General features: G+C 38.7%; 1 protein-coding gene across 1 annotated transcript in view; it reads right to left on the bottom strand.

Annotated features, from left to right (window-relative positions):
* Positions 1–12379, bottom strand: part of LOC149838993 (uncharacterized) — a 111957-nt gene that overhangs the window by 65923 nt on the left and 33655 nt on the right. The window lies entirely within an intron of this gene.

Below are 12379 nucleotides of genomic sequence, written 5' to 3' on the forward strand. Positions count from 1 at the left end.
AGATAAAAATAAAGGTAAAAGATTGTCAGTCCCAAATGGGTTGATCCCTATTACAATAAAAGATCGAAATACCCTTGCTGGGTATTTCAGTTTACAGCAAATGTGTGTGTGTATATATATATATATATCTTAACTGGCTAAACCCCCGCCTCGCATCTCTCTCTTCCCTCTGCGTATATCTCTCTCCCCAACCTCCTTCAATCTCTCTCACTCCCCTATCGCCCTCTTTTCGCTCTTTGCCTCTGCCGGAGGTAGGGAGGGCACGGCTCGGCCACCTACGTCGGTGCTGGCCGAGTTCGCCGCCTCTCGGCCACACCACCAGTGGCGGGCAGGGCCTCGAGCCCTGCTCTTTTAGTTGGCACCGAGCCCAGCTTGGTGTTGTCGTCGCCGCCGTCATTGTTATCTTCCACCCGATCGCCACTTTCGTCACCACGTCGGTTAGCCTCGCGCTCTTCACCGTCCCCTTCATCAATCATCTCTCCTCTCCCCCGCCCCTATGTTATGTTCTATTCTCTCTTCGATGAAATGTGATTTCTAACTTCTTTGGAATTTCAATGAAATGTTTTGAATTCCCGAATGTTTCTCTATTTTTTTTCGAAGATGATTCGGAATTTAGATCACTTGTCTTTTTTTGCTTTTTGATTTCTAACTTCTTAAGAGATTTGATCAAATGTTTTGGAGTTTGTATCTTTCTTTGTTTTTCTCCTAAATTATATGAAATTTAGTGTGTTTTCTTGTTTGTTTTTTTTTTTGCTTTTTGATTAATTTTGATCAAAATATATTGGATATTGAATCTTTTCCTAGTTTCTTGGTAGATTGAGAGGGGTTTTCTTCCCCTAGATATTTTTTCCTTTTTTCCAACATTTGTGTGAATTTCCTCCTTTTTGGGGCTTTCCTTTCTGTGTGTTAATTATAAAATCTATGGTTATTTCTTTCTCTCTTGAATATTCCGTAAGTTTTCCATTTTCCTGATTTTGTTATTTGAGTTCTATATTTTCATCTATGATTATTGTTTCTGTTTTCCTCTACATGCGATTGAAATACATGAGCAGAGCTGAGCTCGGCTAGCACCAAGCCCAGCTCGGTTCTCCTTGCCCCAACCCTACCAGCCCTCCCTCGGCCTGTTCTGGCAGGCACAACCGAGCTGAGCTCGACTAGCACTGAGCCCAGCTCGATTCTCCTTGCCTTGGCCCAGCTAGCTGTCGAGATCGACTCGGTTGAACCCAGCCCTGTGAGGATGGGTTCGGCTCCCAACATCCTGGGTTGTAACCCAGCCCTTCTGATATGATTTATATGAATTTTATTTTAATATAATATTTTTTGTTTTAAGGACAAAAATGACGAATAAAGGGAAAGGACTTGTGTCATCTCCATCCCCATCCCCACATATAAGTTGTGTTGCTAGTGTTGTTGGTAGTGGTAGTGGGAAAGTTGATTCAAGTTTGTCAGCTGCAACATATGATGATGGGGGGTAGGGATGGCAGTGGACCGAGAGACAACGGGGCCCCACCCCGCCTCGCCCCGTTTGAATCGGGGATGAAGGGCATGAAACGGGGATGAAGGTTAAAATCTATCCCCGTGCAGGGATGGACTTACGCTTTCCCCCGCCCCATCCCCGTCTCAATCCCCGCCTTGCCCCATCCCCAATCCTTTAAGGGATGTCTATAGACCAAGGGAAAATGAGGCCCCGCCCTGCCTCGCCCCCGTTTGGACCGGGGATGGAGGACATGAAACGGGGATTGAGGAGGGGGTGAAGGTTAAAATCTATCCCCGTGCTGGGATGGATGCGGGGATGGAGGTTCGAAATTTGAAACGGGGCGGGGGTGGAGACCTTGTTCCCCGCCCCCGCCCCGGTCCACTGCCATCCCTAATGGGGGGCCACTATGGAAACATGTGGATAAGCTTGAAAAAGTTGGAGAAGATGGTGGAAATAAGAGATTTTGATGCAAGCTTTATTAGAGAGATTATGTTGGGTCTTACACAAGAGTTAAAAATCATTTCTTGAAGATATCAGGACATGGCATTTCAGGATGCAAAAGAGTTATGAGGTAATGTGAAGACAATACAAGAAAATATAAGATGAATATGAGAAGAGGAAGACAATGAGTGATTCTTGTATAATTAGTGTACCCTTTTTAAGCCACCAATAAGATGCTCAAAAAAAAAAGAAAAGTGGATGTAGAAGGTAAAGGAAGAGGAACGATACAAGCATCATTTAATACATATGGAAGGGAGGAGATGGATAGAAAAGTAAGGAAGTATTTTTATTCTAGTTCATTTTCATTTAATGCAGCTAGAAATCTTTATTGGAAGAATTTAGTTACTTCACTGGCAAATTATAACTTGAGTGGCTATGTACCTCCAAGCTCAAAAAAACTACGAACAACAATTCTTACAGAAGAGAGGGCAAATGTTGAGAGATTGCTAGAGATTAAGAAATTTTCATGGGAACAAAATAGAGTTTTCATTGTTTCTGATGGGTGGACAGATATTCAAAGGCATCCACTGATTAATTTCCAGTTTTTTGTTTCTTCGCTTAGTGGCACAGTATTCTTGAAAGTAGTTGATGCATCTGGGTAATATAAAAATGTTGAGTATTTGAAGGGGTTGTTTACAGAAGTAATAAAAGAAGTGGGTGATCAAAAAGTAGTGAAAATCATCACAGACAATGCTCCAGTTTGTAAAAGTGCAGCATTGAGTTTGAAGAGTGAGTATCCTCATATTTTTTGGACTTCCTGTATAGCTAGAGCTTGAATCTAGCCATCAAGAGCATCTGCGACCCCAAAGAAGAAGAAAATTCACCAACATATGCTCTTTGTTCATGAATTAAGGAATTAGAAAAAATGTCAAAAGCATTAAGAATTTTGTTGTCAACCACCGTCATGTTAATGCTATATTTAATAGGCATTCTGATTTGAAATTGTTGAAGGTTGTTGAAACACGTTTTGCGTTCATTGTGATGGTAAAAAAGATTAAAAAAATAAAGAATGCTTTGATTAACATGGTGACTGATGAGAATTGGATATTCTATCGTGCTGATGATGTCATCTAGGCTCAAGAAATTAATTGTTGATGATGAGTTTGGGGATAGAGTCACATACTTCTTTCAGTTTACGCGACCTATTTGGAAAATGTTGAGAGAAGTTGATAAGGATGAGCCTATGGTTGAAAAAATAAAAGTAGTTTTCAAGCATGAGAAAAAAAATCCTGCATTGGATGATTCAAAAAATTTTAATCATATTCATTCAATTTTAGTCAAAAAAATAGGATAAGAGCAACACTCATTTGCATTGCATGGCATATTCTCTCAATCCCAAATATTATGCAAAGAAGTGACAGAAAGGTGGTGTTGGTCGTGTCCCTCCAAATTTAAACTCAGAGCTATCAAGGCATAGAAATATGTGTATTGCAAGACTTTATCGAGAATCACATATTCTAAATCAAGTCACACAAGAGTTTGAAAAATTTTCATCTTCAAGATTATATGGACAAGCATTAATAGCGAGAGGAGAATATAAATCATATCACATGGTGGTCAACATATGGATCATAAACACCTCTTCTCCAACGTCGTGCATTGAGATTGCTATCTCAGCCTGCTAGTTCATCTTGTTGTGAAAGAAATTGGAGTACATATTCTCAAATCCACAACATGAAGAGAAACAAACTCACCAGCAAGCGTGCAAATGATTTAGTACATGTTCATTCTAATCTTCAACTACTTTCGCAAACCAATGATGAATACAGGTACTAATTGCTCTCTTAGTTATTTGACTATTTCTTAGTTTCTTTATTTAAATATACTTTTATTTAACATTTTTAAATTGAATTTGTAATGCAGACAAGGGTCATCCAAATTTTGGGATGTAAACCCAGAAGAGTGTGACTTAAAGGGAGAGCATGATTTCAATATTACAAACATGGACTTATCCGAGCCTAATCTTTCTTCTTATGATGCATTTGATGATGAAATAGAAAATTATTAGGATCCATTACCTCGTTTTCATATACATTGTGTAGGATATACTTTTGGTATGTAATTATGCATTGTTTGCTTCTTTTATTAGTATACTGTATAATTTACTTCTTTTCTGCTTTACTTATTTGATTGTTTCCATAATATATTTAGGTTGATTTAATTATGGTGTTAGTTTTTATGATGAAAAATAAAATTGTAGATTGTTAATTTGATTTATTGCATGCATAATGAATTGATTTGATGATCTTATGATAATTTTTTTTTATTTCATTAGTGTTATTGTTAACTGTTAAAAATTATATATAAATATAATCTATGCCACAAGGATTCGGCTAGCAGGATGCTGCACCCGCGTCGACGCGACTCGACGAGGGTGCGGATGCAGCACCGGGTGCGGTCAACCCGACCCTAGGTGCGTTGACCGCACTCAGGGTCATTTCGGTCCATTTTTTGGATTTTTTTTTTTAAATTTGCCCTATGAAATGTGTTGCGGAATTTAAAAAAAACGTGTGTGTGTGGGTGGGGGGGGGGGGGCTGCCCCCTTACAACCCCCCGCGGGACCCCCCTTCTCTCTCTCTCTCTCTCTCTCTCTCTCTCTCTCTATATATATATATATATATATATATATTATTTATTTTACATTTTTGCCCATGCCGCACCCAAGGTTTTTGAAAGTGTCGCACCCGCACCCATGTGACAGAATATAATTATATATATCCTCCCGCACCCAAGTTTTTTTAAAGTACCGCATCTCTGCACCCACACTCGCACCTATGTGACATAGACGGTGGATGTACAGTTTATCTTGATTTCCTTTTTGTTCTATAAATAGGCATGTATAACTCAACTATTATTCAATGAAATTTATTGAGTTCAACCTCTAAGTTTCATTCTGGTTCATGTGTGTGAGTGCTTCCTAAGAGAAAGATTATGCTCCCTCAATTGCCCGACCATCTCCATCCATCGTTGGCTAGTCGGGAATGGATTTCTCCAGCCAACACATTCGCCTTTTGCCTCGATCCCCCGTGCCCGTCAGGTTAGACACTCGTCTCTTTCTCCCTGTCGAATTCCCTCTCTGGACATGTCCTTGCCCTGAGACACGCTCAAGCCTTCTCCCCCCTGTGATCGTGTCCTACCCGGTGACACACCTGCTGCAGCGTGTCCGACTCTGACCCAAACACGTTGCAGCCTTTTTTGTTGCAGTTGTTGTTGTTTCACTTGCACCCTCCCCTTTGCTATCGCACCCCATGTTGTTGTTGCAACTACCCCGTGACAGCCTCGGAAGCAGCCTGACTTAGCCACATAGGCCATGCTCCTTCCCGAGCTTGCATTCGTGCGTCGCTAGGTCGAACCAATAGAACCAATCCATCTAGGAGTTGGGTTCTATCAGGTTGTTATTTCATTTGTTCATGTCAGGACTCCAGAATTTATTTCATGGATGAAAAGATACCAGACTTTAGTTGCATATATTATTTTTACTTTGTCGCAAGAGGTACTCATTGGACTACCTGATGATTGCATAGCTCTACAACTTTGGACTAGGTTAGTCCATACGTATTCTCATATATCTGAGTCCAGGGTTACGTTTCTGAAGAAGGAATTTCAAAAGTTGTAGAAAGGTGCTATGACCATTATGGAATATCTCAATAAGATTAAAAATATCATTAATCAACTTACCATGGTTGGTAATGAGGTTTCAGATAAGGATATGGTTCAGCAGGCTCTCTGTGGTCTTGGCCCTAACTACCATGTTTTTTCTACTACTTTGTAGTATTCAGATATGCTCCCTACATTTAAAACCTAAAGGCTAAATTGTTACAGTATGAAATGACTCTCAGTGTTGATGCAGATACCTCTCATGAATCTCAAGAAGTTTTGATCACTAATGCGTCACATGGTCGTGGAAGGGGAGGATATTTTAGAGGGGGCAAGGGACGAGGTCAGGGAGGCCGAGGTATACTTTCCACACTCAATATTCCCCCTAGCATTGTTGCACAAGGATGACGCCCTATCCCTAATTATTTTATATGCAAAAAAAGGGCATGTTAAAGAAAATTGTTGGTTCAAAGATGAGCTCAGGTACAATTAGGGAACAACATAGCATAAAAACCAAGGCAAAAGTAAATCTAGAAGTCAGACAAGTGGTGAAAGCCAACTGCCTATAGATAAGTAGTTATTACTTACATGCCTTAATTTGAAGCAGAATGAGCAAGGAGTGTGGTATCTCGATTCTAAGGCTGCTAATCACATTACAAGTGATGAGGGCAAGTTCTCAACCTTGATTATTTATCATGGAAAAGATAGTATTGTTACCGGAGATGGGACACATCATCCTATCACGCATACTGAAAATGTGTCAATTCCCTTGTCTAAATCTAGTTCCTCAAGTCTTTCTAATGTTTTGTTTGTTCCTAACATCAAAAAAAATCTTAGTTTTTGTCTTTAAGCTTATTGATAATACCAATTTGTGTGTAGTAGTTACTTAATCCTCTGTTTGTGTCAAGGATCTTCACACAAATAAGATATTCACTAAATGCAAACGAATGGGAAACATGTATGTCTCAATGAGGATTATGTGTCCAAGTTCGTTGAGTCTGTTTTGAAGCCTAGTCTAAATTTATCGAGTCCATCTATTTTGTTTAATTCTTCTAGTTTAAAAAAAGTCAATCTTTGGCACAATCGTCTTCATCATTGTAGTTGGGGTTTCATTGGGGTTTCATTGAAAAACTGGTTTTTAATAAATTTATTTTGAGTCTAACCTAGCTTGCAAGTCTGCAAATGTCATGTGTTCAAGTTGTTAAGTTTCAAAGAATTGTGTACTTCTATTTAATTCCTTGAATGAAAGAGCTTTAAAACCTTTGAAATTGTGCATTTTGATGTACGGGGACCAACCCCTAATGCTTCTTTGTCTGGTAGATGTTACTATGTTTCTTTTATTGATAACTTTTCTCGTTATACGCAGATATATTTCATAAAACATAAACATGAAGTTTTTTATATATTCACAAAGTTTCACATGTTGGTCAAAATCAGTTTTTTATGTCTTCTGAATTTTCAATATGGTGGTGGAGGCAAGTACTCTTTGAAGGAATTAATTACTTATCTTGAAAATAATAGAATCACCATAAGAATATCTTGTCCTTACACTCAACAAAATGGGTTTGTTGAGAAGAAGCACCGCCATATTGTTAAAAGTGTCCTAGCTATGTTACATGCTAGTAAGCTTTTCACTCGGTTGTTCACATTATAAATATGTTGCCCATGAAGATTTTCAATTACAAGTCTTCTTATCATATTTTATTTGGGAAGCACCCCGACTATAATTATTTACGAGCCTATAGATGCATTTGTTATATTTACATACACAAGTCTATGAGGAATAAATTTGAACCTAGAGCTCATGTTTGTAAACTTGTTGGTTATGCTGATAATTATAAAGGTTTCAGGTGCTATGATGTCAAAAATAAATGTCTACAACTTTATGAAAATGTGGTATTTGATGAGTTCTTTTGAGTATGATCTTGGCGCAGAACAAGTTCAAAAGGAAAAAGGGAGCAATCTAAAGTATTATCATACATAGTGAAGTGGAATTATTTTCAGCACCCAATGATGATATTTCACCACAAAAAGAGCCTCCGATAATCTTAGGCAGCAAGGGGAGATCTCTACTACTCTTGAAGAAAATGCAGCTACGGACGGCAGATATAAAGGTTATGTTTACACTCAAAGAGGAAAAGAGACAGCCAATAAAGAAGTGGTTTAGCAACCCTAAAACATTAGCAATGATGAAAATGCAGCCAGCCAACATGATGAAATCATGACACAGCCAGAATTCAGATCAAATAGAGTTAAACACCTTACCGAGAGATGGGTGAGTTATGAAAATTCAGCACAGACCATCAAATTTTCCTCATGCAGATAGAAATGCAAGAACCAATTTCTTATTTTCAAGCTATCAAAAATAAGAAATGGATTGAAGCCATGAATAAGGAAATGAGAGCATTGCACAAGTATCAAACATGGAAAATAGTTAAAAGGCCGCCACACAAAAACGTGACTGGATCAAAATGAGTTTATAAGATCGAGTATAAACCTGACGGTACCATTGAAAGGTATAAGGCTTGTCTAGTTGCAAAATGATTCACCCAAGAATATGATATGGATTATAAGGAGACTTTCAACCTTGTGATTAAAATGAAAACAATAAGAATCATTTTATCTCTAGCAGTGGATCATAGTTAGGCCATGAATCAACTTGAGGCCAAGAATGCATTCTTACATGGAGACTTGAAAGAAGAAGTTTACATGGAACAACCACAAGGATACAGTGAAAATGATTTGGCTGAACATGTGTGTAAACTTAAGAAGGCAATATATGGGTTAAAGCAAGTTTCACATTCGTGGTTTAAGAGTTTTTCCCTGAAAATACAAAAACATGGCTTCTACAGATCTTTTCTTGATCATTCACTATTTATCCACAAAGGTAAAATATACATGATTGTTCTGCTTATATATGTGGATGACATCATTGTTACAGAGAACTCAGATAAGCATATTCAAGAAATAAAGTGTTGAACAAACATTTTGAGACGAAGGATCTCGGTCAGTTGAGATACTTCTTGGGAATTGAAGTTGATAAAAAGAAAGATAGGTTAATCCTAACTCAGCATAAGTATATTGTGGATCTCAGGCATAAGACAGGCATGTGTGATTGTAAATCTCTACTAACTCTTGTTCCAATGCATCAAAATTTGAGTGTTAATGATGGGGAATTGTATGGTGATTCAACTAAATAGAGAAGTATTGTGGGAATGTTGCAATACGACCAAATGTTGTGAACAAAGTAAACCAAGTATCTCAATTCATGCACGAGCCAAGAACTACCCATATGGAAGCGGTGAAGCGAATTTTGAGGTATCTAAAAAGTACCCTGAGTGATGAGTTATTTTATAAGAAAAAAAATCATAAAAAAGATCTATTCGTAGTTATGACCTATTCAAATGCATATTGGCCAAGCGATGTAGATGAAAGGTCAATTTCAGGTTATTGTGTATTTGTTGGAGGTAATCTAGTTTCATGGTCAAGCCAAAAACAAAGGGTTGTAGCTCAATCCAGCACTGAAGTTGAATACCAGGCTATGGCAACAGTTGCTTCAAAGTTGACGTAGATATGAAATTTGCATGAGTTGAATGAAACAGTACCTACGTCAGTTTTATTTTGGCCATAAGAATTTCGTTCAACCCTGTGCATCATGGAAAAACCAAGCATATAGAGATTAATCAACACTTCATTAAAAGCAAAATTTAAGACAAGGAGCTTCAAGCAGAATTCATTGGTTCAAAAAATCAAATAGCAGGTCTTTTTACAAAGGGCTTGACAAAGCAAAGACTTTGGTATTTGAAGTCCAAGTTATCCACGGTGATTACCATGTACAACTTGAGGGAGGTTAATCAGACGTTGTGTGTGTTACTTTCTTACTTTGTATTCTTTCCTATTTTGTACTTTTTCTTTATTGTTTCTGTAGAGAGAGAGAGAGGGAAAGACGTCTTAATCATATTTAGGTCTAATCTCCTCTAGTTTAAATAGAGATTAGCCAAAACAATAAATTTACATATGGGTCCCTCATTATTTAGAAAATACCAAAACAGCCCTAAGTATAAATAAAACTTTAAGAGGTAGACTTATCTTAAGAGTCCCCCTTCAGTTGGAGCATAGATATCAATCATGCTCAGCTTGCCGCAACATTTTGAGAAACTGGGCCTGGCAAGAGGCTTTGTAAAAATATCTGCAACTTGATCCTCAGAGATTACATGCTTGGTAGAGATATGTCCAGCTTGAACCATATCTCTTATGTAGTGGCAGTCAACTTCAATATGTTTTGTCCTCTCATGAAACACTGGATTATTGGCTATATATGTAGTTGCCTTGTTATCACACATCATCACCATAGGAGATGAAACCTTCAGTCAGCACAGTTCAAACCCACATCAATTCAGCTGCCGTTTGGGCCATAGCCCTATATTCTAATTCGGCACTCGACCTAGCAACCATGGTTTGCTTCTTGCTTCTCCAAGAAATTAAGTTACCTCTCACAAATACCCAGAATCTTATGGTAGATTTCCTATCCTCTACAGACCCAGCATAATCAGCATCAGAGTAAGCAACTACCTCCAGGGTACCCCTTTCTTGAATAATAACCCTTTTCCAGGAAAAGATTTTAAGTACCTGAGTATCATCATTGTAGCATTCCAGTGTACTTCAGTCGGTTTGTCCATGAATTGGCTAACCTTGCTTACAGCCAGAGCAATATCAGGTCTAGTCACTGTCACATATAGTAATTTCCCTACCAATGAGCGATAGCTCCTGCTATCAACAGGTTTTGACCCCTCATCCAATAAATGAACTTTGTGATCCATGGGAATATTTGTTGGTTTAGCTCCCAACATTCCTGTCTCTTTTAATAAATCAAGAACATACTTCCGTTGAAACAAAACCACGTCCTCACTGCTCCTGGCCACTTCTATGCCCAAAAATTATCTAAGTGGGCCAAGGTCTTTTGTAACAAAATGTTTTTGAAGATGAGTCTTTGTAGCTGCAATATCTTTCATGTTATCTCCTGTAAGGATGATATCATCCACATATACCACCATAACAACTATGCATGAGTTAGTTTTCTTAATAAATAATGTGTGTCTGACGCAGGCCTATTAAAACCAAACTTTGACATCACATCAAACAACTTTTGAAACCATGCACGAGGACTTTGCTTCAGACCATATATCGCCTTTCTTAATCGGCACACCTTCTGACACTCCCCCCTCAACCTTGAACGCAAGAGGTTGTTGCATGTATACTGTCTCAGACAGATCCTCATATAGGAATGCATTTTTCACATCTAGTTGACACAAACTCCATCCATAGTGAACAGCTACTGAGAGAACAAGACGAATGGTGCCCATCCGTGCGACGGGAGAAAATGTTTCAAAAAAATCAACACCATATGTCTGAGTATAACCTTTTGCTACTAACCTGGCCTTGTATCTTTCAATTGAACCATTTGAGTTGTACTTAATGGTATATACTCATTTGCATCCAACAATGTCCGCATCCATTGGGGGATCAACAAAGTCCCATGTCTGTTGAGACAGTAAAGCATCCATTTCATCTTGCATAGCCTGCTTCCACCTACTATTGAGTATGTGCGTAGAGCTCCACCTCCTCCAGTGTCTCCATCTTCTTCTTCTCATGAGTAAGTGCTCCTGATAGCAATGACATTCATATTGATGATAACAGGCCAATAGCTTTACGAAAGGGGACGCAACAATGTACCTTATATCCTATGTCTCAGTTTATGTCAGATGCCAAAATTGGTAATTAGATGAATGCACCAATGGAGGATTGTGAAACTGTGAGGTAGGTGGAGTTGGATTCTGTAATGGGGGCACCGATTCCAAAGGAAAAGGAGGAACAGGAAGAGGAAAGGAGTCATCTTGATCAGCTTGCAACTGAGCACCAGTACTGGAATAATATGGAAGAGACTCTAAGAAGGATACATCCATACTGACATACTCCCGACGAGAAATCGGATCATAACATCGATACCCCTTTTGATTTTTTGGATAGCCTATAAACATACACTTAGTGGCTTGAGTGGCTAATTTATCACGGTCAGGTCCGAGTCTGTGCAAAAACCAAACGCACCCAAATACCTTAGGCAAAAGAGAGAAGAGAGGTACATTAGGATACAGGATTTGCAAAGGAATTTGGTCTTCCACGGATGATGAAGGCATGTGGTTGATCAAATAACAAGTTGTGATAACCGCATCACCCCAATATGAAGCAGGAACATTGGATTGAATCATAAGGGTGCGGGCTACATCAAGGAGGTGCCTGTGTTTTCGCTCAGCCACCCCATTTTGTTGGGAAGTATAGGCACAAGTGGTTTGAGGTTGAATGTCATGGTCTCGATAAAATTGCAACAGTGCTTTGGTTTTAAACTCAAGGGCATTATCAGTGCAGATAATCTTGACAACATATTCAAAATGAGTTTTTATTCAATAACTAATGATTTGAGGATACTAGGAACTTCATATCTTTCTTTTCCCAAGACAACTTAGAAAAATCATCGACAATAACAAGATAATAACGACATTGGATCCTGGTAGGAATCTTACTAGGACCTCATACATCCGCATGAAGAAGTTCAAAGACGTTATAACTGGACTGACTCTGACTAGAAAGAAACGAATTCCGATGATGCTTGCCCAACTGACATGCTTCACACTGGAATGATGTAGTAGACGGAATTTGAGAAATGACACGACGAAGCTTCTACAATGATGGATGTCCGAGACGATGATGCCACAGGGTGATATAGATAGTAGACTCCATTTTCTTCAT

The sequence above is a fragment of the Nuphar pumila genome, chromosome 5, assembly GCF_984573655.1.
Source record: "Nuphar pumila chromosome 5, dmNupPumi1.hap1.1, whole genome shotgun sequence".
NCBI lineage: Eukaryota > Viridiplantae > Streptophyta > Magnoliopsida > Nymphaeales > Nymphaeaceae > Nuphar > Nuphar pumila.